We start from the raw sequence: 6,510 nt of genomic DNA on the forward strand, positions 1-6,510 counted from the left end.
ACACATTCCCCACAAACTGCATTACAATGTCGTATGCGTGTCGACACAGCCATGGACTCTAAGCCACACAGCTGCTACATACTATTATTTTTTAGGTGGTGTCTGTAATGCCGGTAGCCTCTCCTAAAGGGATCTCTTGGACGGAATCGGCCTATTAGTGGTGCAGGAGAATCTTATTTTTAGTGGTTGCCTTGATGTATGACTCCTGCCTGGCCCATGCTGCCCCCCGGTGATGCCTGACGCTTGCCTGGCCCATCCTCACCCCCCCCCCCCCGGTGCTCCTCTTGAACGAAGTCGCTGAAGTGGGGACTGATTGAAGATTTGGACAGCATGTAAGTTAGTCTTCCACCACTCGTCGATGGTTGAAGATTGTGATGAACATATCGTCACCCTTAAAATAATCGCCTAAGTCATTTTTCAGCGATTTCCAGGTTTTTGTCTACACCAATTTTTCAACACGTGACGCCCGTTTTTGTAGAGTTGCCTTCGTCATTCAGGGTTTGAGTGTTCCAGAATTGGCCTTTTCATTTCTGCCTAAATATTAAGCCAAATAAGATAGTGACAGTTCTTTTCCTATTTCCTGTAAAGTAGAAAATATTGACTTCGGCGGTTTGCTTAGGAAGGCGACGATATTACGGTGGGACTCGAACCTTGGTCTACGACTCTAAGGGATCACCTCGTCTGCACAATGACCATACGAGCACCGCCTCACCAATAAACTGTATTCTGGTGCCGCAACAACCACTACCTCAGCTACAGCTCTCATTAAAACTACTTCTACGATTACAATTGCTATAGTTTTATATCACTCCTGCTGCTGTGACTGATACCTCTGATGCTGCTGGTGCTGTTGAAATCATTGCTCTTCTATTATTGATGTTCCTGGTTCAAATACAACTATATACTTCAAAGACTTATACCACTATTACTACTATTACTACTACCACTACCACCACTACTACTACTACTACTACTACTACTACTACTACTACTACTACTACTACTGCTACTATTATTACCACCACCACCACCACCAATAGGAGAAATTCCGTTGATGCTTCTGCCAAAATAAATAAATAAATAAATAAAACCTTTTTTATGCGCGTTTTACTCTTCATTAAGGGAGGAAAGTTGGCACACGATAGTTTTGCACAAGTGTACGAAGACCGTCTAAGCTTGATCCTCTTGTGCTAGGTCGGTCGCATATTCGAGCTCAGTTTAGGTTAAGCTTCTGAATTAGGTTAGGTTAGATTAGGATTACTGGCTTGCACAAGAGTATTTTAGACCGGGAAATAAACTGAGAATAATTAGGAGAGGCTTACGTGGTTGTTTCTGAGCGTCGGGGAGATGCCGATCACGAAGACGGTCGGGAATCTGCGGGCCGGTCACTTCCCGACATGGTCACTCCAACCCTACGGTCCCGTTCACACTGTGCCACCGTTGCCAGATCATCGTACTCAGAGCACAGTGTTGACCGGTTTCTGACGCATAACTATTGCCAACAAACATCAGCAATTAACTATTTTAACGATAACTACAAATTAATCCCGTTATTGGGGCCCTGGAGACAGCTTTTGGGTCGGAAATGGGTAAATATTAGAGGCTGAGTACGATTATTTGGCAACGTTGTACTGTGCCGACTCTGGGCCACGACAACCCGGCGACTTTTAGGTCTTCACACTGTGCCGAATCAGCATCCGGCGATCATTTCTAGACCTCTTTCCGACCATGTGCGACCCTTTCACATTCATTTCACACCCAAGACCTCGTATACCCCGAGTCGCCGGGTTGTCGTGGCACAGTGTGGACGGGGCTTAATGGTTGGTATTATAAGACAATTTCGCTTCTCACATCAGCTATTTCTAAAGGTCAAAGAGGGGATCAATCGGGTTCCAATGAGTGGTTCTTCAGGTTCACGGTACAGAAGAAGGGTCAGACTACCACCAGGGTCATAAAACTACTTCTGGAAATGCCCCAAACTCCTAGGAAAGCCTTGTCAAATAGGTGAACTTTGGCGACGAAATGTTTAGTAATACTGCCCAATACCACCACCGCCTGGCCCGTTGTATAGGAGACCGAGGTTACATCTGCCTCTTGTCCATGCCTATAGCTACTCATTGCTTGGGGAGAATGGCCTACAGAGTGAAAGGAGACGGAGAGCAGAGGACTCCTACGCCGGAAACTCTCTTTTGAACGTGAGCTGAGTCCTGATCGTTAAGCACCTGGCAAGAGTATGATGATGACGATGATAATGACTGAGGGTTGTAGTAGAGAAAGAAAACGTGAAGATAAACAAGCGCAAGAAAAACAAGAATAAGAACAAGAAGAAGAAGATGAGGTAGTAGTAGTAGTAGTAGTAGTAGTAGTAGTAGAAGAAGTAGCTGTAGTAGTAGTAGTAGTAAAGAAATATGAACAAAAACAAGAAGAACATGAAGTAGAAGGAATAGGAATAATAATATCTTGTTTACAGAAAGGGAGGCAGCTCAAGGGCAAAAGAAAAACAACAAAAAAAACAACAACAAGAAAAAGCAACAAAAAAAAAGCCCGCTGCTCCGACCAAAGAAAACAAAATAAACAACAATAATACGAAAAAGAAGAGGAGGAAATCAACATCAGACAAATGAGCAGCAATAAAGCACAGCACAGTAGCATCAACATCATCATCACTACGGAAACGATGCTCTTCATCTAAGCAAATCCTCCCCGCCAGCCGCCCGCCGCCAGCCAGGCCGCCCGCCGAGCGTCTTGCCGCAACAACCTTCGTGTGGCAAGACTTTCGGCCTCCCCGGGTGTTTGTCTCGCTGGCCGGTGGTCGCGGAGCCTCCAGCCGTGGGAAGAAGGATGGAGAGAGAAGGATGGAGAGAGTCCCCCCCCCCCCCTCCCTCCTTCAACTACCACCCGCGCTGATGCAGATGAATAGCACCGCCTTCCTCCTCCTCCTCCTCCTCCTCCTCCTCCTCCTCCTTCTATTGCTTCCATGACTTATCCCTGTACTTCTTCGTCCTCTTCCTCCTCCCAAAGGCTCCTTGCTGAGATTCGCATGCTTCGTTGGTCGATGCAGAAGATAAGAAGTGGTTTCCTCCTCCTTTTCTTCCTCTTCTTCCTCTTCCTCCTCCTCCTCCTTTTTATCTTGCCTCCATGACTTATCCCTGTCCTTCTTCGTCCTCTTCCTCCTCCCAAAGGCTCCTTGCTGAGGTTCGCATGCTTCGTTGGCCGATGCAGAAGATAAGAAGTGGTTTCCTCCTCCTCTTCCTCTTCTTTCTCTTCCTTCTCCTTCTCTTCCTTCATTAACTTATATACCTGAACTTCCTTGGCCTCTTCCTCCTCCCAAAGACTACATGTTGAGGCTCTCACGCTCCGTTGCCCGATACAAAAGAAGCGATTTCCTCCTCCTCCTCCTCCTCCTCCTCCTCCTCCTTCAATAACTTATCCTTGTACTTCCTCGGCCTCTTCCTCCTCCTATACACTCCTTGCTAAGCCACACTCGCTCCGTTGGCCATGGTTAGGTGGGAGTAGCGACTTGACACGCCTCGCTGCCTTGCTTATTTATCTAACACGTCCGACGGAAACGCCAATGAAGTCAGGCATGTGTGGGGGTCCTCACTCTCACACTCTTCGATATGTCTTTGTTGGCAGAGGATTTCAGCGGGAATTTTACCTCCTTGCCTTTTCTGTGAGTGTTTTCTTCGACCTTCATGGCACGCTACGGGATTTGTTGTCGATGTATAGAGTTGATGGCTTGTGGTGAACGTTGCCGTGTCCCCGAGTCTGCCAGTCAATGCGTTGTTGCCGGTCGAAGATTCATGAGTTTATTGGGTTCATGGGTTTGGCTGAAGAGCTTAGCATTCTTACTTCCCTTACGAGTGTTCTCTTTGACCTCCGTAAATCACACTAGTTTTTCTCTGGTATTTCGCTGCCGAGTTGGAGTGTGGTGAATGTTGTTGTTTTCCAAGTCCTTACAGGCTGGAGATTTATGGATTTATTGGGTTTACGAGTTCGGCTGAAGAGTTTTGCCGCCTTCCTTCCCCTAAGAATGTTCCTCCTACCTCTGTGAGCCACGCTACGGGTTTTATTTTTATTTCAATGCAGAGTTGAGGGAGTGTCGCGAACGCTGTTGTCTTTTAAGTTTGCTTGTCATTGCGTCTTTGCGGGCCGGTATGTCACGGTGGTCGCTAACGCCTCTAGGCCCATCCGTCATCCTGTCTGTCTCCTGGCCGTTGCGACGTAAAGAAAGGAAGCGGAGCGTGAACGGGAAATGATTTTAGGTGATCCAGCGAAGTGAGGGATTTGGAAACTGCAGAACGAGGCACTGAGACACAAGTTACCGCTCTCGTCTTCGCCGCCCTCACCGCCTCCACCGATGACTGACCAACCACCTCTAATCGCCATCATGAAACCCAAATGAGCGTCTAAACATAATAACCAACACCTCAACATCAAAAACTTACGAGAGGGGAAAATTTGACCAAAAGAATATATCATCTTTCCCCTCCCGCAATATGATGCAGCCAAGTCGCATTTTAACGCTTTCGAAATCGCTTTGGACTGAGAGTTTCACATCTTTTGGTTTTCACATATTTAAGAGGTATTGCTGGTGGTGATAGCGGTGGTGGTTGTGGTTGTGGTGGTGGTGGTGGTGATAATGGTGGTGGTGATAATGGTGATGGTGGTGGTGGTGGTGGTGATAATGGTGATGGTGGTGGTGATGGTGGTGGTGGTGATGGTATGTGGTGGTGGTGGTGGTGATAATGGTGATGGTGGTGGTGGTGGTGGTGGTGATGGTGGTGGTGGTGATGGTGGTGGTGGTGATGGTATGTGGTGGTGGTGGTGGTGATAATGGTGGTGGTGGTGGTGATAATGGTGGTGGTGGTGGTGGTGGTGGCAGTCAAGTCGCATTTTAACGCAATCGAAATCACTTTGGACTGAGAGTTTCACATCTTTTGGTTTTCACATATTTAAGAGGCATTGCTGGCGATAGTGGTGGTGGTTGGGGCTGTGGTGGTGTGATGCTGCTTGCGGCGGTGGTAGTGGTGGTGGTAGTATGTGGTGGTAGTGGTGATAATGGTGGTGGTGGTGGTGGTTACAAAATGCGCGCGGGATGCCGGGGAACAACACCTAAGAATGACCTCACGCGCTCGCCACGCAAAAATAACACACGGTGGCGTAAGAGTGGCGATGAGTGAGAGTGAGAGAGTGTGAGGGAGAGGGAGAGGATGGGGTGAGGGGGCCGCGAGTGTCCGACAGATGGTGTGTGTGTGTGTGTGTGTGTGTGTGTGTGTGTGTGTGTGTGTGTGTGTGTGTGTGTGTGTGTGTGTGTTTCGAGAGTGGTGCGGGGAAGGTCACTCGGTTCATCAACGCCATGTAAGATTAAGCGTCTCATTTGTGTGTTCCTTCGTTACGTTCATAAGTGTTACGAACGCCCTCTGGTTACGTACACACACACACACACACACACACACACACACTATCAAATGTGTGTGTGTGTGTGTGTGTGTGTGTGTGTGTGTGTGTGTGTGTGTGTGTGTGTGTGTGTTTGCCAAAGTTACACACACGTTCGGGGAATAATAATATATATATAGAATGGGGTCAAATATGCTTGACAAATCTTGCCAAAAACAAACAAAAAACAAATAGGTTAGAGCAAATAGGCCACACACACACACACACACACACACACACACACACACACACACACACACACACACACACACACACACACACACATCAAAACCTCCTCCCCCACAACCATCACCCTCACCACAACCACCACCACCACTACACCACCACCGCCATAAGTAGCACGAGAGAGGAGGAAAAAAAAAAAAGAATTACTGAATGAAAACAAAAAGAAATACGCGTGCTTGTGTGTGCGTGACAGATGGCAAAGACCACCACCACCATAATTATGAGAAAAACAAAAATAATCTAAAAAAAAATAAAATCAACATTGGTAAACAAACTGAATCACGGAACTCTACAAATAAACAAGCTACGATGACGATGATGGTGACGATGATGATGGTGACGATGATGGTGACGATGATGATGACGATGATGGTGATGATGATGATAGTGACGATGATGATGGTGACGTTGATGATGGTGACGATGATGATGGTGACGATGATGGTGACGATGATGATGGTGACGATGATGGTGACGATGATGGTGATGATGATGAAACTGAGCAGTGAAAGTCTCGGGGAATTAGTCAGTTTTCAGCATCATCCTCTTTTTCTTTTTTTTGGCTGATTGCTGCATTCGCTTCTGCTTTATCGCCTTAATTGACTCAGGTGAGGGGCCGCAAATCTTGTAGTCAGGTGTGGAGTGAGGTGACAGGTGAGAAGACGGATGGCGAGAGGGAGGAAACTATGTAGAGATGGATTTGTGTGTGTGTGTGTGTGTGTGTGTGTGTGTGTGTGTGTGTGTGTGTGTGTGTGTGTGTGTGTGTGTGTGTGTGTGTGTGTGTGTGTGTGTGTGTGTGTGTGTGTGTGTGTGTGAGTGTTAATC

Source organism: Eriocheir sinensis, chromosome 56 (assembly GCF_024679095.1).
Source record: "Eriocheir sinensis breed Jianghai 21 chromosome 56, ASM2467909v1, whole genome shotgun sequence".
Classification (NCBI taxonomy): Eukaryota; Metazoa; Arthropoda; class Malacostraca; order Decapoda; family Varunidae; genus Eriocheir; species Eriocheir sinensis.